The sequence below is a fragment of the Neopsephotus bourkii genome, unplaced genomic scaffold, assembly GCF_033783945.1.
Source record: "Neopsephotus bourkii isolate Nb327-2 ecotype Australia unplaced genomic scaffold, CSIRO-AGI_Nbou_v1 NB_1825, whole genome shotgun sequence".
NCBI classification, from domain to species: Eukaryota; Metazoa; Chordata; class Aves; order Psittaciformes; family Psittacidae; genus Neopsephotus; species Neopsephotus bourkii.
In genome coordinates this window covers 1,408,405-1,436,091 of record NW_026902298.1, presented here as the reverse complement: position 1 = coordinate 1,436,091, position 27,687 = coordinate 1,408,405, and the positions used below count along the sequence as shown (strand labels likewise).

Genomic DNA, 27,687 nt, shown 5'->3' with positions numbered 1-27,687 from the left:
ACAAGCAGGCATCACAATTTGTGTAGGAAGGTAACAGGTGACATCAGAGAAATCTTTTGTCTAGGGTCTTCGACTTTGTGAGAAGGTGCTAGTAGGGTATTTCTGAATTGCACAATTAAGGCAAAATGAGGAGTGAAAGGGGAAGCAGGAATTTGGATCTATCTCTGGGCAGTAAATCTGAGGAGGTCAAGATTGCAGTTTGTATTTAGCTACTGGTTGCCAGGAGATATATGTTATAAAAGGGTCTTGAAATGGATGCTGTAACTTAGATGCTTATTCTATAATAACTAGGGCAGGAAGTACAATACGGTTTGCTTTTATGGACTCATGTTCTCAGTCTCTTAGGTAGTATCTGTGAAATTAAACTGAAGGTTAAGAAGTGATAATTGAACTTCTTTTAGGCTTTTTCATCCATCCAAGAACAATCAGTGATGCATGTCTAAATCATTGACAGCAAACCTAGTAGTAGTAGTATAAAAAATCTCAAAACTGGTTCTTACAATACTTCTTTTGGTCATTTCATTAGGAACACGGAGGTCAAGGTATCTGAGTGGAAGTTCTCCTATCAGAACTGAAAGAATTCTTCAGACAGCAGGGGCAAGGCTTAAAGCACATTGATTTTTACTTTTCTCTGAAGCCAGACATGAAGCTTCTTTTCTGTTTTGATGGTCATGTATGGTTTCAGACATATTTTGTACCATTCAGTTTTAGAAACTTAATAAGAAACTTATGACAAAGTAAGTTTCTTAGCAAGTTTTACATCTTCTTTCCTTCAACTTTATTCAGTTTCCTCTTATGACTAAAACCTGAGTAGTATTGGCAACAGGTTGATCTTTCATCACTCTCGGAGTTATATGCCTGTATTTTTTACTGATTGTCTTAAATTGGCATGACGTACAGTAAGATAATTATTTTTAATACTTTTAATATTAATTCTTATTTTAGCCTCTAAGAATCTGAAGTTTTTAGATGCATTAGTCTCAGGCTCTCAGTAAATATGAAAATAATATGATAAATGGTGATAAAAGCCATGGAACAACAACAAAATCTTCTAGAAATCCAGAGAGAAGATTCAGCTATTGTTTTGAAATCAGTTGTCCGATTACTCATATCATAAAAGATAAGACCAGAAAGCATTTCAATCATTATTAATTTCCGCTGTCGTTTCTGATGCCATATATACGCAACATTCATATTCAGATCAGATTTGGGACAAGAAAATTAATATTAGCAGCAAATATGAAAATACTCATCTAAAGATGCTGTTGACCAAAGGTTGGGGAGGAGGGTGTTCGTCTTGATGTATTGCTGGCATACAACGTTCTCACCAGACTGACTGTTTTCGTATATGCCACAATCATAATTTTCATCATAGTCTTTATCTATGGAAATATATGCCTTTTTTTCTTTTTCTCCTTAGGAAGTTGGTTTGATTTTCATAGGATTTGTTCAGACATCCTCCTGGCTTTATTGAGGTAAGAGCACTAGATGTGGACAATGTATGTTTTAAAAAACATCATCAAATTTGATGTAAAACTGAGTACAAAATCAACTAAGAATTCATTGTTTATGGATGACTTTGTTGTGTGGAAGAAAATAGGTTGTGTGAGAAGAAAAACTGTCAAATGAAAGGAGTGGATAAAGCTGTTAGTGTGGTACAAGCAGGTGAGCTGGTTTTGGACGTTATGGCACAGTTTATGTACGCTAGCTGAATGGTTCGAGTACCATCGGGGTACTCTGTGTATTCTGTGTGCCTGCAGACTGTGAGATAGGGAAGGATGGGTTTTCCTTATCCACCACCCATTTGTATGTCTATTGCTGCTCCATTCCCATTGTACTGACCAGATTGTCAGCACAATCAGGCCATGCAGGTGTGAAAGAGCTGTTCAGCTGATGAGTTCAATGGTATAAAAAGAAAAAAAAGTGGAAAACAATACTTCTGCTTCTTTCTCTCCTTAAAAACACCACCTCTCCCATCTTACCTATTAATCTTCATACGGTTTTGGTTATAACTTCAGTGATGGAATCCTTTTTATATGTATATGGATTTGTCTCAGGTTCCTTTGGAAATCATCACTCTAAACTTCTGCTAGTTTTGCCATCTTGGGTATGGCAAATCTTGTAATGGTTTGGCAGGCTTGCAGCAGGGTCTGGTGTATGTTGCCTTGGACAATCCACCCATCTTTTCTGATAGACACTATTGCTATAATACCCATGTCAGCTAATTTGAAAGGCGTATGGTTTCCTATGTGCAGTATTTTCACTAATGGCTGGATTAAAGATGACATTGAATTTTTCCAGCCATGAAAGGAGATAAATGGTCAAAATGTTCAAACTCTCTCATTGAAATATTAAAGCCAAAGTTCAATCTGAATAACTGTAATTACCAGCATGTGGTTTGATACCCCACGAATGAAATGGCTGGGCCAAGAAAGATGCAGATTAGTAGAAGTCAATGGAGTATTTTGCAGTGAAACACGACAGGCTTCCATTCTCTACTACAGTCCTCCATGAATGCAGTGAGAAGGGGACTACTATAATTTGCTTACTTGTTAATTACTCTTATTAGTTTCTGTTGTTTCATGTTTGCATTGAAATAATTTTGAAGTCTGTGACCAGACTGAAGCCAATCTGTGAATTTCACACAAGCAGAAGGATGTTGTATAACTACAGTCCTTTCCTGCAGAAAGCTGGTACTGCCATTCCAAGGAGTCAGGAAAAGGGGTTGAACAGATTTCCCTTTGCAATACAAAAGAAATCAAACAGAAACAGGAGACTGGTTTAAACATTAAGACAATGTTTTAAAATACACATTTTTACTTCCATCTTTCTGGTTTGGTTTGGTGGGTGTTTTTTTTGTTTTGTGGTTTAATTTTTGTTATTATTATTAGAATTATAACCTATGTATAATAAAGAATTAGGGTTTCATAGGATTTCTGGAGCTACAGTTTTTTGAAAAAAATGCAAAGAGATGTGAGTAAGCTATAAAAAAAGAATATTTAATAGACAAATTAAAGACATAATTTCATATATACTTATGATGGAATCAAGGACATTATTATCTATGTGTTATCCCTATTTACCTCCCTCTCCATGATGGCATTGAAACCCTTTTTTCCTCCACCACAATATCACACATTTGATAAAACAATATCATATGAAGGGGGCTTCCTGAGTTCCATATTTTCTCTTATTGATTGCCATGCGTTTTTGTTTCTTTCATGATGCATTCCAGATATGTTTTGCATTAAGTCACTCTTTATGACCTTGGATAAAATTGCACAACTCTTTCTGTTAGTTGGTTGTTTCTCCATCATTCAATAGAAGAGCCATTGAGAAAAAACATGTAACGTGCCTGACATTTAGATATTTTAGTAGAAGAAACACGTGCTACAGCTACCCACCCTGTGAACATATGTGGAACAGCTTATGTGTGGTATATAGTGTCAAGAATGAAATCCTTCTGTTTAGCTGCTGCATATGCAAGAGATGCAAGTATGTGTGGTACAGACTTTCAGGGTGGCATATTGTACAAGTGTGATTGTCATTATGGCCTTTCTAATGTAAATCCTCAAAACATGGTGTGATACTGTTTGGAGCTTTTACAATAGGAGTCTATCTCTCATGTCCAGCCTCTGCTGCCTCAGTCTGTCCTGTTGACAGTGGAGTTATGGCTGCTCTGACATATGCTGCTAATATCAAGCTTTTAAGGAGCTTGTGCTTGCAGACCTCAGCTCCACTATATCCCTCACACAAACTACACAAAATCCCCCAGTAGAAAATGGACAGAATCAGCACTATAGGGAGTTTTCTTCAGTACAAATATGTCTAAATCATAGAATCATAGAATTATAAATCCAGCTACTTTACACTTTCTAATCAGAACAAAGGGGAGGAACTGGAATCTGGCCTGAGGGTCTTTAATATTACATGAATTCAAGTTGTGCAAAAGGCTTTGTGAACTGATACCTGAGACTACAATCAATTGTGCAATCTCAGCTACCCTACAATGACATACATATGCAAAGGGTCTCTAGTCTGATAGAAAGGTGGCTGACGCCCAGTGCTGTGATATTGTCTTCCCTCTATTAATCTCTGCAGGTTGGTTTTGGCACAATCTCCTCTGTACCCTGGGATCTTTGTGGCTGGGACAAAGTTTGGTTTGTCTTGCAAAACTTATGCAAGGCATCTCAGAATTCCCAAGCAAAGGGCAAGCCACTACGATAACTTTGAAAGACCACGGTAGAAGGAGATAGTGTTTCCTAGAAGGATCTATCCAACTGTTTATTAATGCATACAAATCAGGGCAAAATGCTGCTATTCACTAAGAATGGGAAAGAACCATCTGCTGAATCCTCTGGGTTGCTACCTCCTTTCTTCTTGATCTGTCCATGGGTATTTCAGAGGTTGAGTTGAATGACATACTTCTATTAAGCTGTAAACCACACTTCATTGTTGTCCAGCTGAAGAATTGAGAACTTAGCATTTACTTTAATATCCCTTTCAGATCATTTACTTTATTCAGAAGCTTTCTTTTCTAAATATCGTCATTCCCTGCAAACAGGAGCCTGTCATCACCTGTTCTCTACTTGTTTGTATGCTGATAGCTCTTCTCATAAATCCCATTAATTAATGAATAGTCAGCAGGGAATTGTCTCCTCAGGCTCATTAAAGGAATGGACACTAAAGTGATATGAAAGCAGCTGCCTCCTTTCTGTCATTCCCTTCTGATGGATATTGCTTTCCTCATCAGCGCTAAATTATAACACTGCTTTGATTAGCAGTCCGGTTACTTGCTGCAGCTGCATTTGGAGATGGAAATCTTAACTACGTAGTCATGTTTAATTGATATCCTCATCAAACTGTTAACATAGTAAAAAAAACCACAGCACTTCAATACATCAAGCTTGTGTACGTATATTAAATACTGCTGGATGGTTTTTTGACCTTGTAGGCAGATTGAAAAGACATGTTGTTTCTTGAAGTTTTCTAATAAGCCACAGATTATTACCTGTGCTCATTTGGGAACCAGAAGCAAAAATCTGTGCAAAATCTAAGGACTATCCTAGACACAAATGTTTTTGATCACCATTGCAGGGCCTAAATGTGAATGCTCATTTCTATGCTGCAAAAAAATAAATAGTTAGAAACTACTTATCTTAAAGCAGAGGATGAGATCTGAATTTCACCTGAAGTTTTATAGTCAAAAAACTGTTCCCCATCAAAGAGTAAATCTATGTTGGGCAGATAATCTATATCATTATTATGGTCTAGATTATTATATATATTAATTATATATGATATATATATAATATTATTAAAATTATATAATATTATTTTTTATATTCTAGATTATTTTATATTATATTATGAAGTTTGGAAGATGTCCTAATTCATACAAGGAGTGTGGTTGGGCCAGACCTGCCTATACACACAGTTGTATGTAACGTGTGTCAGACACAGTTTAAATTATAGCTCATGCCTTGCTGTCGAAAACTTACTCATAGACCAGACCACATCAGGACAGGCTCTTAACACTGCTGAGACACTGGCTCAACAATACAAAGACTACCACAGTCTTTAAACAGGAGATGTCTTGTAGTTTTGCTGCTGTTAAACATTGTTGTTAACTGTGTCTTTAGTGGTTAACACTTGCACTCAGATTAATTAGATCACTTACTGAGGTCTGGGGCCAAGTGAGAGACTGGAAACAAGGAAAGGGGGTTAGTCTTTGCTTTGGTGCTGAAAACCAAATTCAAGTTCAACCCAAAGGAAAGAGGAAAAGGGAGGAGGAAGAGATCTTACAGCAGTCTTTCAATACCTTAAGGGGGCTTGAAAGAATTCTGGAGAAGGACTTTTTACAAGGGCATAAGGATAGTGATAGGGAAAGGGGGAATGGCTTTAAGCTGAAAGAGGGTAGATTTAGATTATTTATTGGGAAGATATTCTTCCCTGTGAGGGTGCTGAAGCCCCACCCCTGGCACTGTTCAAGGCCAGTTTAGAGGCGGCTTGGAGCTACCTGCCCTAGTGGAAGGTGTCCCTGCCTATGGCAAGGGGTTGGAACTGGATGAGTTTTAAGGTCCCTTCCAACCCAAAACATTCTGTGATTACATGATTTGCCATGAGTTATACCAGAAAGAATCCAAAACCTGAGCTAACAAAAGCAGCTCTTCAAACTCTCTGCCTAGAATTAATATACTGAATGCAGTTCTGAAATGAAAGGAGTGGAAAAATTCAGACTTCTTTGTCTTCCTGTGCATGAAGTTGCATTTCAGGACTACATTGAGACTTTCACTATCAAATGTAATCACATTTTGATGGACAAACCCAAAACTTTCAGATTTATATGTGTTACCCTATGTATATGAAGGATTCTTGCCTCACCTTGAAAACTGCTCAAGTTGCTTGGAGAGATTTCCATTAGATGTTTCAGATTTTGTGAAGGGTGAATCTAGAGTTGTTGATTAATCTACTGTTAATCGGGAATTTAAAATCCTAATTATATTTCATAGGAAGATTAACATTTGAAGGGACTGTCTCAGTTGTCTCCACTTTCTGCATTGGTGGAACATCATTTGTTTCCATATTGTTGCATTCATCAGCATGGTCACGCACCACCTCAACTGTCTTAACTAGGAGATCTGGTCTAGATTCAACCTGTTTATAGTAACACTTTTGCTTAAATTTTTGGAGTTTCAATAGTTAAAAAATGGATGATTTTTACTAAGTTTGATGTGTGACCCTTACTTCTTATAGAGATCAGTAAAAGTGGGTTCAGACTAACCCTAGGTGAGACACGTGTTGATCAAACAGGAGTCCTGGTCTCCTGTTGTAAACATCTTAAATTGTTCTGCAGTGAAGAATCTCAGCTTTACTACTCCATTTGGACTTAGCAGAGAAAATTGGTCTTTAAGCTGAGGTAGCTGGACTTTTCAATAGTAGTTTGAATCCCCCTCTCCCCATTCGGTTCTTCAATGCAAATGTCCTCAGGTTTTGTTGATAGTCCCGTATCCTGTTAAATATTATTACTTTGAGTAAATAACCAAAAATATTTCATTTTTTCTTTCAAATGCTTAACTTCTCTCTTTCTTTGATAGCCTGTGATGTCAGTGTATGTATTAATTGAATAATGTCTCCCTTTGAACTGTCTTGTGGCAGCAGTGAACAGATCTCAGTAGCTTAGTACAACATATATATCACATTTTTTTGCATGTCTGTGGGGAATTCACATCTGGTTTAGGATCATTTAGAAATGTCACGGCTCCACCATAAAGAAAAGTATAAAAACCATTCTCTGTAGCATTTTGTAACCGGGTTCAAGTGTGGCCATCTCGGCTGCCTTAAATTAGATGAAATTAATTTGAGCCCAAAAGGATTGTTCATGGGCATGTTACGAAGTTCATGATGCAAATTCAAAGCTTCCAGTGACTTGAGTAGGTTTTAGCTGCAATTCAAATAGGGGTGGATTCTAAAATGAAATAACTGCTATTCTTGGGACCTGGTGCACATCTGTTAATTGTTGTAATAGTTAGCCTTGTTTTTATGTTTTTAACTGAAATTTTAATAGCAGTTGTGTTCACTAAAGATGTTATAGCTATGCAATTCCTTCAGACCTTTTTTTGCTGAACAGAAGTCTCTTGAAATCCATTCTCTAGTCCAAGGATCCGAAAAGATAGGCTGGGTTTATCAATTCATCTCACATAAACAGCCTGGTTATTCAGTGGCAGAAGTGCTTTTAGACATCAGGGAGGTTAAACATGGATTTATTGCATGTATAGAAAAAGTTTTACCTATTTTTAAACCTTTCATTTTTTTTCAACACCTACATCTCTTTTTGTGTATATTGATCTCTAAGCTCCAAGTTATTACATGATTTATGCCTCTAAGATAATTCATTAATTATAACATACATTTCTTGTTAATTAAAATATGAAGTTAGCTTAGTATTTGACATTGCTCCTCAATTAATTCACTAGATCCTTTAAAGTAAAAGCCATGATATGATCTTCCAATAGCATTACACTTGATGCTGTTGTTCCACACCAACTACTGTAATGTAATAATAAAACAACACAAAAATTGTGCATCCATTACAGAGGAGCCAGGCTCTCCAGCTGCTAGTAAGGATCTGAAGACAGGAGAGGAGGGGAAATTCCTAGATATAAGATCTGTGTATATAGTAACAAAGAGAAGGAGCTTGTATAAAAGGAAAAGCAGAAACTTAATCTCTAAAGAATCTTTACTTAACCATACAGGCAGATGAATCAGTGTTTTGTACCACTGAAAAAAAACCCAACAACCTACTTCTTTTCTAACACAAGAGTGAAAAGTAACAAGTAACCTGAATTACCCTGAGCTGGGTTGTTTTTTATTTAGAAATGTGCAATGTATAAGTCTGTAACTAATGGGTTTTGATTGATGTAAGCTGTAGTTAGAACCCTACTGGAAGTCCTGTGATGAAAAAGCTTCTTCATCTGTGAGTCACCGCCTGAAGAGCTTTGCTGCTGGGATTATTGACAATGGTTGACAGCATGGTGAACTGCAGCTATTTCCACTCAGTCAGGAACCTGAGATTTTTCCCAAGGCAAAGAACGAGTTTTCCTTTTTGGACACACTTGGTATTTGCGTTGCCTTGGAGAATATGATAAAGGAAACTTCTGTAATACAGATATAATGATATTTGGAGGAAAAAAACAGGATGTTGACTTTGGTTCAGCAGACTTCAGGAAGGCTTCAGCAGATTCAGTACATTACTGACATCTCGGACCTCTTCATTGAATCCTAGGATAGTTTGCATGGAAGGGACCTTAAAGCACATTCAGTTCCAACCCCCTGACACAGGCAGGGACACATTCCAGTAAACAAGGCTGCTCCAAGCCCAGTCCAACCTGGCCTTTAACACTGTCGGTGATGGGGCAGAACTGTGGTTTAAGCCACAGCTTAGTACCATGCAGCAGCTTACTCGGCTCCTTTAATTCTCAAGTATCAGTTTGTTTATTGTCTTTATTAGAAACCAAGAAACACACATCTTATGTATTCATTGTTTTGTGTTTAAGTAATTCTTCAGCAACTGAAATTAGTGGAAAAATACTACCATGTGAGGTGAGTGTAAAGATCACGTAGTCAGGTCATTATTTGCACTAATTTCATTATGTGGACTAAAATGCTGTGTAAATGAAAGTGGCACTAGCTCGTTGTCTCTTCATACGATCATTCCGTGTTTCTGTAATTTCTAAATGCCTGAACAAGGAAGTTTATTTACACTTGTATGTAAACCTTGCTCTCATCTTCAGGAAAGGAAATATATTCTTATTTACATAAACTCCTCTCATACAAATTCATACTAAAAGATTAAAACAAAATCTATGTTATGTAAGAAATGGTCAAGAGGTGAGGCAATTTCTAGCCATATTTTAAATCTAATTCAGGGTTTTCTCAAATTAAATGGTCTTATTATACATTTCACTTTCCAGCTTGGATTTCCTATTATGATGATCTTTTTGAAAGCACAGCACCAATGTGAGCAGTACCTGACAGCCGCATACTTTTAGAACTACACTGGGGTACAGTGGTCACATTAGAAACTGACATGGCACCCTGATTCCTTTTTAAGAGTATATATTAGATATGTATGCAGTAAGACGTTTAGTCATGAAGAAGATGCTGCCTTGTAATGGGGTAGAGCTGAGGCATACATAAGCTACTGCAAAAAGAAAGCTTCTCTCGCTTCTTACCTAACTCCAGTTAATCAGGACTAAAATGTCCTATTGTGGGTATGAAAGTACTATTTACCCAGATACTGAAGAATGCTCTGACTGGTCCTTTAAAGCAGAAGTTCAAATCACATCACTGTCAAACCTGACAAAAGCATATTTTTAAGCTCTTTCGGAAGATAGAAATTTGAAACTTTAATGAGAATGGTTGGAATTGGTTTGATAAACGGCACAGTAGAAAGGACATGCAACTGTTGAAGAGGAGAGTAATTGTAAATGTCTTCTTTCATATCTCTTGCACTATTTACCAAGAATAAAGTAAACAGATATGCATTCCAAACTAGATATGAAAACAGCTTCACTACCAAGGAAAGGCATCTAAAGGATAAGGAGTTTCCAAAGCCATGAATGTGAGCAAATATGAACAGAAGGAATTTAGGGTTATTTGGGATTATTGCAGCATCCCAAATAAAATGGATTTTAATGTTGATCTATTTTTGTGAGATGCAAATGAAACACACAAAGATGCTTTAGGGAGGATCAGATTTAACAGCTCTGAAACTTTGTGTATTTAAAGGCATAGTATAAATTTTAATCATCATTTCCATATGGGAAGTTCTGTGGATGGAGCTGCAGAGCTCATAGGAATACAGCTATTTATGCCAGTATTTGCGGCACTGGTGTTAACAAGCGGCATCTCACAAGGACAAAAGGGAAATATGCTATAAACACTGGGATCAGTACCATGACAAAATGCTGACTTCCATCCCCTCCTAGCTTTCATAGACCTCAGCCCTCTGGCTTCTTTTCTGTAGCACATTCTGTCCATGATTTGTTATGGAAGTTACGGGCTGTGTGGGATTTGGGAGAATAAATGTAGAAGACAGTATATTTGCTGTAGTTTTTCTGCAGCTGTAGGTGACAGGACTTGATGATGAGGTGATAGTTTGCTTTTTTGTCTTAACTGGACACTAAACACACTACAATACCTTTAAGAAAATGACTCCTAAAGAGATCTTAATGAACCAGCTGAAAATTTACCATTATAACAGAATCGTAGAGTCATAGAATAGTTAAGGTTGGAAAGGACCGTAAGATCATCCACTTTCAAACCCCTGCCATTGGCAGGGACAACACACACTAAACCGTGTTGCCCAGGGCTCTGTCCAACCTGGCCTTGAACACTGCCAGGGATGGAACATTTGCCACTTATTTGGGCAACCCATTCCAGTTCCTCATCACCTCCAAAGTAAAGAACTTCCTTATATGCAACCCAGACTTCCCTTGTTTCAGTTTGAACCCATTACCCCCTGTCCTATCGCTACAGTCCCTAATGAAGAGTCCCTCCCCAGCATCCCTGTAGCCCCCTTCAGACAGTGGAAGGCTGCTATGAGGTCTCCATGCAGCCTTCTCTTCTCCAGACTGAACAGCCCCAACTTTCTCAGCCTATCTTCATATGGTGGGTGCTTCAGCCCCAATCATCCTTATGTTGTCCTCTGGACTTGCTCCAGGAGCTACATGTTCTTATTTTGAGGACACCAGAACTGTACACCCAAGTTTCCTGTTACAAAGACTTACTTTGAAACAAATGATGTTGCACCTTAAACCTCCACTGAGTAAGCACAGTACTCAGGGAGGGTCTTGAACATTGGCTGGAAAAATATAAGCCAAAATTGAATTACTTTTTCCTCTTTCTACTTAGTAGTCTACTCAGCTTTTAAATACAGGATCTGCTGGATGATAATTCATTGACACAGTTTATTATATTTTCAGATTTGGGGGAAAAAGTAAAGAATCACTGCATTCCAGACAAGGTGTATTTAGCAAACACAGCTTCCCCTGGAGCTTTGTACTCCACATAATTACATTTCCCATACAGTAATTGAAACTTGCGAATACGTCAAACTGTGTGTTTTCACAAACCAGCAGTAATCAACTCAAATGATTTAAATTCACTATTTGACATAATTGCTATAAATATGACAGAAAAAAAGATATTTCTGGGGTGTATTGCTTCATGACTATATCAAATGAGTACCTAGGGAGAGTAGTGCATTGTGTTCCTATGTAAATCTGCAGGATAGCAACAGTCAGTATACTGAATTCTTGGTTTTTTTACAGGAATTCTATTCAGGTTTACTAAAGGATTTACTAAAATGGAAGGGAAAACTCTGTGGACCATCCGTGTACATCTCTGATTCCAAAATTACTGTCAAATCAAGCAATTGGGAAACTGCTGGCCAGAAGCTCAGCAGCCGTCAGCAGGAATATCCCCACTGAAGTCAGATAAAACAATGCTGATTCTTACCAACAGAGAATTCAAATTGCACTTCAAGGGGGCATGCCCATGCTGTTTGCCCTATGTTGTTCCAGTAGACTTGTCACCTCCACTAAGACTATTCTAAGACAAGGGATTGTACTATTTGCTGTTGATTTCATGTGTGACAGAAATGGCTCTCAAGGGGTTCATGAAAGCCAAATGCTGATTGTAGTTTCCAGCCCTTCTCAGCCTTGGAGAAGCCATCAGTCCCTAAGAAAAAGTTTTCTCCAACACATTTGCTGTACAGATTGAAAGGAAAAAGAGAGGGCAGAGGGGATGGAGTCGGTCTGGATGTCCTAAATTGTGGTTGGATGTTTCCTAGCATAAAGTTGAGGAGGTCATTTATCCCAGCCTGACAAAAATGCACACAGGATATTAACTGATAATGTTTACCAGTGATGGCAAAAAGAATAAATGGAATCAGTGCAGGAAATATGCATAAGAAAACATTTGCACAGTGGTGTTAGGAAACACGAGAACTTTCCAGGGGTCTTTTACACCATCTCAGTTCTGTCTACTCTTTGGTAGTCCCTGGAGATAAGATGAATCAAAGGAGAGGAAAGGAAAAGCAGAAAGCCATGCAGATAACTTTTCCATCCCTTTAATTACATGTGTGGATTAAAAGGTAAAAAAATAGGTGAAAGGAAAATTCAGGTCCTGCCTCAGTTGCATTGCAGTTGTTAAAGAATAACGCACTCACTAAACATATATTACTGCGGTAGGAACAAGGGAGAAGGAACAAGATTTAAAAGGGGGGGGGTTATCTCCTACTTCATTACTCTGACTCTATAGTACAAGGCTGAGTTTAAACTTATTCAATCATCTTTTTTGTCTCTGTAAGTTCCCCTAAAAGTCAGAACTCCCTGAAGACATTGCCTTCAATGATGCACTGAAGTGGCTAGATGTAGAGGAATATCTCAGGCAAGGGAGCTAACTTGTTTATCAGTATTTTTCTCTCTATTATTATTCTCTTAAATAGAAATATTTTGTGTTTTTCTTCTGCAAACAGACTGATCTGCACTTGAATATGTATATGCAGAACGACAATATTTTCTCTGAAAAAGTAATCATATCTATCCAGTATCTAGCTTAAGAAATGATACAACAAAAGACATAGCTAAACACCCCAATTATGAATCATGTATCACTGATTCAGCCTGTTTCTTCAGTATGAGAAGTATCGGCCTGGCAAATCAACACAGATCTGCTTCTAGCTGCAGAATGGCCACTTGAGCTCTCCAGTGGCATCTAAACAGCTGAACATAACTGAATGTTCTTTTTAATCAATACTGTGATTTAAACTGATGTTACATTCACTCTATGCAAAGCTTAGAGTCTGAGAAGAAGCCTTAAGCTATGTTGAGTGTTGAGACACAGGAAGAATTTTTCACAGAATTTGCACAGGATTCAAAGTATTCCAAAAAGTTGATTTAATTAAAAAATTATATTTATCACTGTGTAAGATTATGAGATACTTGAACAGATTAAAAATGCAGTAAATCTAGCATGTTGTGCCTTATAATGAAGAGCTGATGCACAAACCAGACTACTTCAGTGGAGGGCAGGTACAAGGGGAGTTACATCATTTCCACTTGTCATGTAATATTCTCAAATGAAGCACATAAGTCAATGTGCCACTTTTGCATTGCATGTCATAGAATCATAGAATAGTTTAGGTTGGAAGAGACCTTAAACTTCATTTAATCTATCCCCCCCACTACTAGCAAGGATGTCTTTCACTAATCCAGGTTTCTCAAAGCCCTGACCAACATGGCCTTGAAAACTGCCAGGGATGGAGCATCCAGAACTTCTCTGGACAGCCCGTGACAGTGCCTCACTAGCCTCAGAGGGAAGATTTCTTGCTAGTAACTGATTAGGAGAAAACTCAAGGAACAAACTTGCCAACAAAGTTTTCAAGCTGACAAGCAGGTATTATTTATTGCGGTGCCGGGAGACATGGGGGATAGCTCCTCCTAACGTGTGTTCCCCAATTGCTATACAAGCCGTCCTTTTATAGTCCCTGGGCATACATACATATTCATGAGGCTACATATGGATTACATCATTTTCCAGAGAGTTCCCCGCATGCGTACAGAGCTGTGGTGGTGGTCTCTGAGGGTCGTTTACTTCTTCCAACAATCTTCATCACTTCTGGCAGTCTTTGAAGCACCTGCAGTAGATGCTCATACCAGTTTAATTGGTTCGTTAGCACCAGATACATAATAATCCTCCTATCCTCCTACTTACCAGTTAGTTTAACTGTAGCCCATCCTGGACACCTGCAATTCCCAGATACCCCTTATCCCTGTGTCCTGTTTTTCTAGACTGTTTTTTTCTTAAAGCTATACCAACTATAATGATTTATCTTGTGAGAATTAGTATGTTCTCTAGCTGCACTTTCTCTCTATATTTTTCTCTATGTATCCTGCACCTCAGTAATTTTCCATTGCTACTGTTACAAAGCCATCAAACTTAACATTACTTAAAGCTTCTTCTAAAGATTTCTGTATTCTGTTTTGTGTCCCTTTGTCTCATATCTAATCTAAATCTACCATCTTTCAGTTTAAAGCCATTATAAAGCCATTGCCCCTTGTCATATTGCAACAGGCACTTCTAAGGATCTGTCCCCATCTTTCTTAGAAGCCCCCCTTTAGGCAGTGGGAGCTGCTCTAAGGTCTCCTCTTAAGGAGCCTTCTCCAGGCTGAACTAGCCCAGCCCTCTTAGCCTGTCTCCAGAGCAGGGCTGGTCCAGCCCTTGCAGCATCTCCATGGCCTCCTCTGGACTCAATCCAACAGCCCCAGGTGAGGCTGGTCAGGGCAATTAACGGTAATTAATGTTCTCAGGGTTCTGACATAGGGGTCAATTAATTTATATTTAATTGTCAATCCATTTATTTATTTATTTTATATTGATATTTTTTCTGCCAGCAAGCCAAGGGGACTTTGTTGATAGGCAAATTCGATATTCCATGCCAGAAGAAGTTCTTTCATTTAAATATATATATATGTAAGCAAATATATATGGTTGGGAACAGAAAGTTAGGGAGTTTCAGAAATCTGTGTTGTTGTATACCTTGTTGGAATTACATGAGATACGGTCTCATTTGAAATGCAGTGATTTCAGATTCAGTAACGGGCATTCACAGTCAGGAATTTGACTGCCTCATGTCTCCTCCAATATAATTTTAGAAGCTTACACCCTTAATTGAGGTTAGCCCTTCTGCAAGTCCACTGGCACAGAAAATGAAGCATGATTGTTGATATTACATGTGAACTAGCAGCTGCTTTCAGAATGTATTTGTTGGACTAAATATCTCAGAACACATAATACTGGGATAGTTTAAATTTCAGAAAACAGGAAGAAAGTCCAAAATCATTTTAACAAGGCATGATTTGCATCCCCTCATTCTCCCTAGTTACAAATAAACAGCTTATTTACAAGAAGGCTTATTGTTATTAGGGTTACATGTTCTTTCAGAATTAGAATGTAGCTTAACAAATAGATTTGTATCAGTGACATGAGCTAATGGTCGGGTTATCGCCTGAAAATGTGACACTCCTATTAACACATCTCAGTTTAGGTTCCCTAATGAGCATTCCAGTTTATTTTAAAAGACAGTGAAAAGAAAGTTCTTACATATTAAACAGTTGCCACTTGTTTATTTAGCACATTTACTGAAGATAAACAGCTATGAGGGCTGTGTCATTTGCACAGGATCTGTCTATCCAGCCTTCCAGTGGTGTCTGTGAGCACATTCCCATTTAAAACAGCTGCAGATTTGCTTTTGTAAGTGGAATAATCACAGTAATTTAATGTAATGCAGTTTATCAAAACCTTTTACTCACTCAGATTTAATGGAATCTGTATATTCATTGTTTTAGTGTTTGTTCCAAGTTAGATCTTACTAGTAGGTAAACAAGAGCTGAGGCAAATTGGTTCTTAAAATGATAGGTGTGTCTATTGCCTATAGTGTAAAGTGACATTATATTAAGCTATTGGTGCTAAAAAGCTAGTGTCATACTGTGCTACCTGAGTGATTTCCCATGGTCTCCAGGATGTGCTGATAAGTCATCATTTTGTACTATTTTCCTGAAAAGCTTTGATAACAAGAAGTAGATCTGATTTTCTATTTGTTCCAGGTTTGCATTCTACTAACATGTTAAACCAAAGATTTAAGCACTGATGTTATGAATTGTCTCATAGGGTATTCCAACTTGGACTTCTTAGAATGTCTACTTAACTTTCTCTTGAAAGTTCTAGTTTCCCTCTATCAAAACTGAATATTTTACAGCCGTACTAAGTACGCATAATTTGAATTACAGGAGCAAAATCTTATACATTCTTACACATTGAGTCCCTCTTACTATTCTAAATTACATCAGATTCCTGATACTCTTTGCTGCAATTACTTTGAAATTATATTCATATTGTATAAGCCAAAGGGGCATGGATAATGTAGCTGTTAGATGCTGTCTTGATACTAGGTTTGGAGTTCCTGGTTCTTTCACACCTTCAACTTGACTGAACTGGTTGGAATCTGGGTTACCTTTTGGTACTCAATGACTCTGATCTTGTAGACCCAGTGCCAGGTTTGTGTGTGTAACAGATATCTGTTTGGAGCCTTGGGAAAGAAAAAGCATATTATTTCCCTGAATGATCCCATCAGACCATATGAGCTATTATTCTTTCCTTCTTTTTTTCATATGCCCATCTGAGCTTTAGGGTTCCCATTTGAGTGGTTTGGTGGCTTAATATGTTTTTGTCAGAGAGGGACCAGCAGAACAGAGTAGCGATACTGATATCCTTTAGCATGTAGTAGACAGTAAGTGCAGTATAATACCTAGGCAGATGAGCGAAGAAGGTCTTCTGAGCCCATAACATGTATAATCTTAAAGAACACTGTACGTATGTAAATAAGATTAAAACCAATACATACACATTCATATATTCAGATTGTATACACTGATGGGGGTTTATTTTGGAGTGTAATGTGTAATTTAGATGTCTGTATTTAAAAGTCTGACCCCATCACTTTAAAACCTAATGTATTTTCCTTTTTACTCTACAAACACCAAGTAATAACAATTTGATTTCATTTTATAAATGCTGTCACAAACACAGACTCCATCACTAATCCTTCCTTAGTGTGTTCGGGTAAAATCATATTCCTGTCTTTGAACTCAGTATGCCGTGTGTTTCTGTACACAAAGTGAACAGCTCATATGAGAACAAGTTTCTTTATTTCACCTCAGCTCAGGTGGGGTTTCTGTAAAGGGAACTACGTACTGCTTTAGGACCACATCTAATGTTTGTGGGAGCATCTCTTTTTTTCTTTCATTTTGGAGAATGTCAGCATCTCATGAGCCTCTCCTGGTTAAGGTTGATAGTTAATCTGTAGGTTTTGGTTAGCAGTATTGTGGAGGTTGAGTATACAGGTATCAAAGTGCTAGCTGCATGACTCACAGAAGTTCTTTCAGCTTTGGCAGCTACAACAGGAAGGTAGGAACTGCTTAATAATTCTAGCAGACAGAAAGGAGTTACAACTGTGGACACAGAGCTTCATCTGCTCAGTGTTACACAGTGTGGAGGGATGTAAGGTGCTTCAACCTGAAATAGTATTTGTAGCTGGCTGTCAAAATCTTCCACCGGATAGTCCCACCCTGAAAATTTGCTCTTTTATGCATGTGGCCATGTGTGTAACATCTTTTTCCTGTCATTAATAAGGAGCCAGTCACACTTAAGACTCAAAAATTGATATAGGAGAAAAAGGCTTCCTACAGTGTCAAAAATTAATACAGAAAAACAGGCCTCCTAATGATGGAACATAGACCTACATTTCATTCTGCTGTATTGCTGACATTAACTATAATCTGTGTCAGAGACCTAGGAGACAAAAATATCTCAAATCTTATATCCTTAAAACTGACCTTACCTATTATCTAGGAAATCCTAAACCCTGTTGATTCCCAGAATTTGAGAGGTGTAGGAAAAGGATCACTTATAACAGACCTACTTTTTACTCCTCTCTGCATATTCAATGCTGACCCTAGCTGAAGCCATAACAGGGGAAAGGGGAAGGCAGAGCTTTGACCTGAAGCACTCTGTAGCCCTCTCATGCTGTAACTCACCCACACTGCACCCTGCCTGCAGCACATGCAGTAGCTGTGGCATTATTGCTGGAGTGCAACCCAGTTAACCCCAGAGATGTATGCTTCATAGGATGAACACTGCAGACAAAACAGGAAGAGCTCAAGAAGTGAAAGCTCCTAGCTGAATGAGATCAAGTCTTATCATTGTGTTTGCTGGTTTGACATGTTGGAGTGCAATACTAAATTGTGCTGTGCGTATAGACCTCGTGGAGACCTCATAGCAGCCTTCCAGTATCTGAAGGGGGCCTATAGGGATGCTGGGGATGGACTCTTCATTAGGGACTGTAGTGATAGGACAAGGGGTAATGGGTTAAAACTGAAACAGGGGAAGTTTAGATTGGATATGAGGAGGAAATTCTTTCCTGTTAGGGTGGTGAGGCACTGGAATAGGTTGTCCAGGGAGGTTGTGAATGCTTCATCCTTGGCAGTGTTCAAGGCCAGGTTGGATGAGGCCTCGGGTAATATGGTTTAGAGCGAGGTGTCCCTGCCAATGGCAGGGGGGTTGGAGCTTGATGATCTTGAGGTCCTTTCCAACCGTAACTATTCTATGATTTTATGATTCTATGATTCTGAAAAATACAAGGGACGGGATAACAGGACAGTCAGCCATGCTCTGTCCTGTGTTTTGCCACCTCAAGGAAGCTTGCAGAGGAACTTGATGAGCTTAAAGGTCTTTTTCAACCTAGCTGATTCTATGATTTTATGATTATCTGCATCTCTGCACTGGTATGGATTACCTGTGAGCCAGGCTGGGTTTTCTGCATAGTATGTTACTATCTCAAAGCACTAGTCGTAACAACAGTTTGTGGGGTTATGCTGGGAATGTTAAACTTTACTACTCAGCACAGATTATATGCTTAATGATGCTCTGACTCTGACTGACACGTGGACCAGCCTGCACCAGGAGACATAGCCAGGAAATGTTCTCCATGTTGTTTGGAGAGAGCTTCCCTGAGGGAAGCTGTGATGCTGCTCTAGCTCAGAGTTGACTGGGTATATATTGATATATCTTCATCTCACACAATGCATCCTGATATGTGGAAAACATAATCTATGTTACCCATCATACTGCAAAGAAATATTTCTGGTGCTTTGCCCTTTGCTCACCTAGAATGACCTTTGTTTGGACAACATTATAGTGTGGGAGAAGGGACTAGAGACAGCTTAGCCTTTAGAAAATGCTTTAAAAACCTTTGTATGGATGCTGCATGTAGTATCCTTTGAGTTTTGGCATGTTCCTGTCACTTTTATTTATACCTTCCTGTCTTTCACTTCCCTTCTAAGTGGGGCTACAAGTTTGTTATGGAAAACTTAAGAACAAGAAAAGGTAACAATGCCTAAAATCACGGAAATTACATCAGGATATGCAACAACAACAATAAAAAAGGAATTTTACAGACACCTTTAGTTTTTATTTTATTTTTTTACTTTTCCAGAATTAATCCTTATTCACATGGGTGGGTTTGGTAGAGATGGGCTGTGTGACATGATAGTTTTCTTTTAGCTCAGCCTGTAAAAATAGGATGTTTGCATAGATTTCTTAGATATTTTCCTTCCTTTGGCACTTGATGCCATTTGTATTTCTTGTTAGACGTGAGATGTTCAGACCTCTTAGATCTACTTCCTGAATAAGTCTTATTCTTGATGATATTTCTTTTAATATTGTTATTATTTAAATATCTGTGCTTTTTAATATTAGGGATTTTTTCCTCAATTACATAGGAAATTGAGTTACCTAGTTATATACATGGTAGCTATTGGTACATTTTTGTATTTCGTATGGTAGATATGTTACCAAATCATCCTCAGACTGCTTTATGCTTTTATAGATAGGAAGGAGGAGGCTGAACTGATGGCTTCTGCTCTTGTTGCTCAGTCTTATCTTACGGCTTTCTCATTCACCTACATGCTCACACATCAGAACAGAAATGCCAAAAAGTCAAAATGTGACTGGAGAAAGAACAGAGAAACCTGTCAGGTATTCTAAGACACTGATGACAACTATGACTTACAGCCTCTGGTGTTCTGAGGCAATGGTATAAAATAAAGAGCCTGTGGATGATGGATTTTAATACAGTAGACCTTTTTTCCCCCAATACCTTGTGTAAGGATAACCAGTAAACCAGCTATAAAAACGCTTCAACTAAGAAAAGGATATCTTCCATTTGTTTTGCATTCACTGTGTGCAGGTGAATAATGTACAGACCAAAGGATTAGCAGCTAGGACTTCCTCTGAATGGCTTTTTTCTGACATAAATTTGTGATGCCTCAATTACTGCTGGCAAATACTAACACATTCTTCCTTTACAGTTGAAAATTTGTTACCTAAAGATTTGTTACCTAATCAATCTAATTTTATAGCCAGCTATGGAAAAGGAGTTATCTTCTGCAATGCAAAGGTCTCTCCTTTCTTTAACTTTCTGTGACAGTGATGGTGTCTTATCCTAAAGCTGTCTACAAGGAACATGGTTACAGGTTGGTTTCTTTGCATGCTATTCTCTTTTGAGATGACTGCAAGTAAATTTAAAAGAATCATAGGATGGTTTGGGTTGGGAAAGACCATAAGATCACCTAGTTCCAAACTCCTGCCATGGGCAAGGATACCTCACACTAGACCATGTTGCCCAAGGCCCTGTCCAGACTCCTTTTAAAGTCAGCTTGTCTCTTGAGCTTGCTCCTTACAGTTTTGGAGATGGGAAAGTCAGTCAGAGCTGATGACTTCATATCACTGCATAATGTGTTTCTAAGAATTATGAAGTACTTTCTGTTTAGGGTAGGTATGAATTCATTTTTGCTATCTTATGCCATTGATTTCCAAGCTCTCCAGCATAGCATTGGTTCCTCACCCTCTTTAAATTACATGTAGAATCCATTTAACCTAATGTCAGTATCACGATTCTGCTGTCTGTATAGAGGTTTCTTGTACTATTTGAGATATCCTGGTATACCTGAGGCATCCTCATGGTATATCATCACAGATATAACACAGGAGATTTGCACCCCGTTGGAGCACTAGCTGAAAGACAGTGCATGAAGTTTGTATAGAGATATATAAGCTCTGGTGTATGAGTATGGACTTGACCCCTCTCTGAGAGTGAGACGAGGTCAATCCTACCCTTAGAAAAACTGCAGTGGGAGCTTCTAGCCAGTTATGCCTTATAACCATTCTGTAATGCTAAATGGGGTTCATAAGTTGATGCAGCTATTTTCCCATTTCTGGTGTAGTTTGACAATATTTAACATCATTTAATATTATTTTCATTAACATGACTTTTGCACACTGGTTGCACACGGAAACGAAACAACTCCAGAGCATTAAGCACAGACTTTCAGATAAAGAACAAGGTATATGCTAGTGTAAAATACCCACAAGTGATAAATAGCTTTTTTTGCTAGGTTTAATTGCCTATATTTGATTGACTTTCAAGACTGTTTGTAGCAGCACCATCTAGGGGCTACAGCGAATAATAGTGCTAACAACATGCAGGGAATTTTCCAAACCCGTTTTTCAGTCTCACTGGCACAGCTACAGAGTTGAATAAGATTCATTTGGAATTTCAGTAATTCTTCAGTGAGCTTCAGTGACTCTTTCTTTACTGAAATACAGAGACATGAGAAAAAAGAAAGTGGGTTTGACTCGATATTTAAATGAAATGACTTGGTGGAAAGCTGGCTCCACTGAAAGCAAAGTGAAAGCTTCCATTGATGTCTGTGAGCTGAGATTTGACTTGATTACTTGTCCTGTTTAAACATATTCCTCCTTTAATGAAATACATTTACATCTGTAACATCTGAGAGAAACAATTCTAAGGCTTAATCTTTCTGTAGCATCTTTCAACTTGAGTTGAAGAGTTAAAAGCAAATCAGAAATAATAACCAGACATTTATGTTTTCCGCTTAAGAGACTGTGCAGAACTGCATTGCTCTATTCTGTCTCTTTCCCTTGCCTTTCCAATACACAAAACATTTCATCCGTCAGTAGCTACTCCCTCAAAGACCAAAAAACTCTATAAATTCTGGATTATCTCTGTAGTCTCTAATAAGAAAAAAAATATTTGAGGACCGACCTCCTCTTTCTTAAATTCCCTAGTTGAAAGCACAAGTAAGTAATCACATCAGTAGACTGGAAGGGATAGAATTAATGGCATTAGAAAAATAATAAGCAGACATTAGGATCCAGTTTCAACAATCATCTGCTAGTTTTGTTTTCCCCACTACCTATTCTTTTTTCAAGGTTTTGGGTGCAGGGATAGTCATGATAATGTGCTCATTGCCAATTACTACATCTTTTAGAAGAAATTACAAATTTATATCGAAAGCTAAGGTACTGAGAAAAACCAAGACACTGTGAAGAAAATGTATACTTACTTTAATATTATTACTAGCTTCAGTTAGGTTAAAGTAGGAGTGGAGGAAGTAGCACTGTTTCTTCATTTTAAAGCATTAACTAGGGAATGGAAAGAATATCAGATCAGTCAGGAGGAAGAAAAGTGAAACAGAGAACTGAGGGACATATTGAGATGTTGGATCTTGCTGTTTAGCAGGTGTGCTCCCAGATTGCATCCTGGACCGCCAGAAGCCCAGTCCTGGGCAGCATGCGTCAAAAGCTGCCAGAGCATCAGCACTTTATGTTTGACGTAATGACTGTGCAACTTGTGTGGCATGGGACTTGGCTCAGAAATACCCATCTTAGCAGTGTGCATCAGGATTAAATTTCTGCCCTGTCGTTTTATCTGAAAATATCAGCTTAGCGGGGAAACCTAATGCAAAAGTGTCCTACTTTTGCTGGTCCAACACAGTGAGTTATGACGTTGAAGCTAAACTGCAGCTGATGAAGGGAGGAAGAGCTTCTGATTATAAACTTAGAAGTGATTTTATTTCTGTTCAAACCTACTTCTGACCAGGTAGAATGTTTATCATCTCATAAATTGTTGTGCTGTTAAATTCATAGTTGCTGTCCTGGGAAACAGGATATGCAACTATTAAGCAGCTAAACTGCAAATCAGAGATGTGGCTTCTGCAAGATCCCCATTAAGTCACCTTAGGGAGGCTGACACTTGTCGGGTGGGATTTTGAGTACATCCCATGATCTAAACTGGGATAATCTGAATAAATCCAGCTATGCCTTTGGAAAAAGTGGGTCTGAAGATGCTGGATGCGCCACCGTGTCTCAAAGCTTCTGATTACTAAGGCAAATTTGTCTTTCTGTGACCTCCCATCGTAGTGGTTGACTTGTAGTGTTGTGAGACACAAACTCATTTAGAAGATTCTTATTGTGAGAACAAATCATAGAGGAGATGGTACATGCCCTGAGTTTCCCCCGGTGCACTTGGAGGGGGGATGATCATTACCTTTGTAAGCTGGGGACCTGGAGACAGTCACAGCTGATTGTATCTTGTATGTAAAGGGAAAAAGCTAATAAACAATGTTTATTCTGTGAGGAGTTATAGGGTCTGAGGATTCTTTGAACTCAGATACTGTCATTACATTTGTGAAAGGTTTTGCCTTGGTCTCTTATTCTTCGTTTCCATTCATCATACGTATCATGGTGACTCCTTTCAATACAAATGCACTCGTGTTTTGTTTTATTGCCTGAGAACTGCATAGCTGAATTTGAACTAAAAAAAAATAAAGATAGAATCATAGAATCCCAGACTGGCTTGGGTTGGAAGGATTCTTAAAGCTCATCCAGTTCCAACCCCAGCCATGGGCAGGGACACCTTCCACTAGAGCAGCTTGCTCCAAGCCCTTGTGTCCAACCTGGCCTTGAGCACTGGCAGGGATGGAGCAGCCACAGCTTCTCTGAGCACCCTGTGCCAGTGCCTCAGCACCCTCACAGGGAACAGCTTTTGCCTAAGAGCTCATCTCAGCCTCCCCTCTGGCAGGTTCAAGCCATTCCCCTTGGCCTGTCCCTACAGGCCCTTGTCCCAAGCCCCTCTCCAGGTTTCCTGCAGCCCCTTTAGGTCTCCCCTTCAGGAGCCTTCTCTTCTCCAGGCTGCCCCAGCCCAGCTCTCTCAGCCTGGCTCCAGAGCAGAGCTGCTCCAGCCCTCGCAGCAGCTCCATGGCCTCCTCTGCACTCTCTCCATCAGCTCCATGTCCCTCTTGTGCTTCTGCCCCAGAGCTGGATCAGGACTGCAGGGGCGGGATCGGCAGAGTGCAGCAGAGGGGCAGGGTCCCCTCTCTGAGCTGCTGTTCATGATCTGGGGCTGCAGCCCAACACACAAGGGTGTCTGAACTCAAGCACACACTGAAGTTGGGTCACGGGGAGCTTCTCATCAACCAACAGCTCCAAGTCCCTCTCCTCCCAGCTTGTATTTGTGCTTGAGATGTCACCCAGCAGGTTGTTATTTTCCTTTATTGCTTAGCCAAGTGCATTTTATTCATGTGCATTTCACTGTGCAGGTTTATCATAGTGTTTATACATAGTTATGAGCTATTCCATAAATCACCTGATAATTTCACTATTACTCATTGGTCAGTAAGCTTGTAGGAAAGCTGTTTGATTTCCTTTAAATTCTTTTATTCTAAGGCAAATTGAGGAACCTGAAAATTACCTTTTCTCCAGCATTATACTAATACATAGTTGTTTGTGAGAGTATGCCCGCCATGGCAAGAAATAACACTGTGGATGCATTTGATGGTGAATGAACGTTTATGGAAACATCTTCACAATATTTACTGATTTCTGCACAAGTGCTGTTGTTTATGGGTAATAAAAATTGTTAGTAAAAAGGGACAGACGCAGAAAGTACTATTACTTTGTGTGATTTAGCTTCTTAAAAGCTCTGCTTTACCTTTGTATCTGCTTCCTGATTATTATTATGCTATCAGTGGTGATAAAAGTGAAGGAGAAGGAACAGTTGTTTAACTGAAATCATGCTTTTTACTGAACATGTTTTTCTGTAGGATTTAAATCACTGTAGAAGTGAAGGTGTTTTTAACATTACAATGCACTTAAATTGCTGTTGCTTTGCACAGTCTACTTAGACAAAATGTCACTCTTTAAATTCAGCTCAGACTGTACCATTATTGTGTTAGAAACAATATTTTCCAGACCACTTTAATGAAATCTGAATTTGGTTTTATACTCAGACTCTACTATTTGAAGCCATTTTAATCTAGCAGTTTATCTTCTTGCACCTACTCAGTTAACATTTTGCTATAGAAAACTCTGGTTTTGAATAGAAATTGCTTGGCTTCAGTATGGTAATAGTGTCCATCGACCCATTCAAGGACTCCATGTTGCAGCCTTGGCTTCGCTTGCTTTTTCTTATTACCATTAGGTCAGTGTTTGCATGTTTAATGCACATATCAGTGTTTCAGGATATCTCAGAAAGTAGGGAGCCATAAGAGGGTGCCAAGCTTGCTGAGTTGTGGGGATTTATGCCTAATGCACTTCCAGAAAAAAATCAAATCCCTATTGCCATCTGAAAGAAGTCAAGGAGAGTCCTGCTGTTCTCTGCACTAGATTTAAAACAAGGTATATGAAGTCAGTATGAGAACTCAGGTGTATAAAACTGTATGTATATATATGCATATATATATGTTTGTGTGCTTTATATATATATTCTTTGCTGTGAGGGTGGTGAGACAGTGGAATGGGTTACCTAAGGAAGTTGTGAATGCTTCATCTCTGGCAGTGTTCAAGGCCAGGTTGGGCAGAGCCTTGGATGACATGGTCTAGTGTGAAACACCCCTGCCCATGGCACGGGGTTGAAATTAGATGATTTTAAGGTCCTTTCCAACCCTAACTACTCTATGATTCTATGATAATCTTCTGTTGATACAGAAGGAAGGGTTTGCCTCTTTAAAACATCCAAAATCAAAGGTATTTGCTGCAATAAAGCCATCATCAAACTACAGTGGCTGATAGAAGAATATTCAGAAAATGAAATGGGCATGTGTTGTTGGAAAGGTCTTACTACCTCAGACAGAGCAAGCAATGCCTTCCAAAGAAGCAGAGAACAAAACCGGTGAGGGAAGAAGGCTGAGGTAGCTGACTGGTAAATACAGATCTCAGCAGTGCTTGAATAATTTGTGTTCCATGTGAGAGAGAATTTCCATCTTAGCCGTACAAACTTTCCTTGATCAGTTTTACCAGATATTTACATATCAGAGCTGAAGGTCATTGAAAAGTTACAGGGCAGAACTTTTCCATTGTGTTAATCACTTACAACTCTAATTTCACACTGCATCAGTCCTTTTAACTTTGGGTCACAGAGCCCACCTCAATCTCCCTATAAAAACCTTGCAGCCAGAACAGTTTGCTCACTGAGCTTTCAAAACGAGTATCTCTGATATCCTAGATACAGAAGGGAAGCAAAAAACTATGGAAAAACAATCTTTGGGTAAGCTGGAGGTTATTTAGCTTCTGGTGCCTTCCAGAAAGCCCCAAGGCATCTCTGATTAGTGTTTAGCTGTCAGTAATTCTAACCCTGAAGGTATATGGAAATTAGGAGATTACGAATCATTTTAGCAGTGAAGTGGGACCGGTCATCTCAAGGTAGTAAGGATACAGAAACCACTAATCAGCAGCTGTAAGCATTTGTTTTTGAGATGGAGTTTCTTCAAGTTATAAAGACAGGCTAGACTGACTCAGTACTCAGTGTCCAAAATTCACCCATCTGTATCTCTTCAGGGGGTCACATTAACACTCCCCGTATCTGTGCCTGTTTAGTCTTCCGTTAGTATTCAGTCTTCAGAGTAAATTCCAGAGTATAGCAGCTCCTATTTAATTAATATAAAAATGTATGAATTAGGTGTTGTCTATAATATCTGTAGATGTATATCACTACAGCTATTCATATATCATTTAATCTGAAGAAATAAATGGTTTACTATTAGATTATTACTTTTCCATGCAGAATAAAATATTTCCCATTGCTTAATATCCTGCTTTAAAGATTATCATATATTATGTCTTATATTCTGAATTTTTCCATGTTCTTTTTCCATATTCAACTTTTTTTCCTTATGTAAATTTTATTTGACATCCTAAATATTTTCTCCATGGTACTCTGACCCCTTCATAACTTCATACATTTTTAAGTACTCCTATAATTTTCTTTTTAATTCAGCAAAATTCACAAATAGAAGCCAAAATCCATCCCTAAGTTACAAAGAAGTTTTAAACCAGCTATTAAGTGCATTGCTGATTCAAGGTCTTCACCTTATCTTAACCATACTAGGAAGAAATATTACATGAAAAGCCTTTACCCTTTGGATGAAGCTAAACATAATTGGGATGTCTCACAAATAAATATTGTTAGCCCTCAGTTCAGTCTCCTCTCTTGAAGGTTCTTACTGAGAATTAATTTTTGCCAGGCTCTATGATACCCTGGAAATCAATGTAATATTTCAGGTGGGCTGCAGCAGAATGGTCTGTGTGGATTTTAATTATTCTTTTTCTTAGAGTTTGGGTTTAGAAATGAAAACCTGTGGTGATTTACGCTTTTTTTGTAATGAGATTTAATATTTGGGATTTCTATCATAGTGTGCTGTGGCT

The 27,687-nt window shown here is 38.5% G+C and overlaps 1 long non-coding RNA gene across 2 annotated transcripts in view; it reads left to right on the top strand.

The window, feature by feature from the left end:
• The window catches only part of LOC133207104 (uncharacterized), a 658,625-nt gene that overhangs the window by 503,407 nt on the left and 127,531 nt on the right, over nt 1–27,687 (top strand). Inside the window, exons 4-5 of one of the 2 annotated variants that reach the window (XR_009723951.1) lie at nt 1,421–1,475; nt 11,835–12,411. This is a non-coding gene — a long non-coding RNA (uncharacterized LOC133207104). Of the gene's footprint in view, nt 1–1,420; nt 1,476–11,834; nt 12,412–27,687 lie in introns of those variants that run through there. The other variant, XR_009723950.1, reaches the window with a different exon arrangement.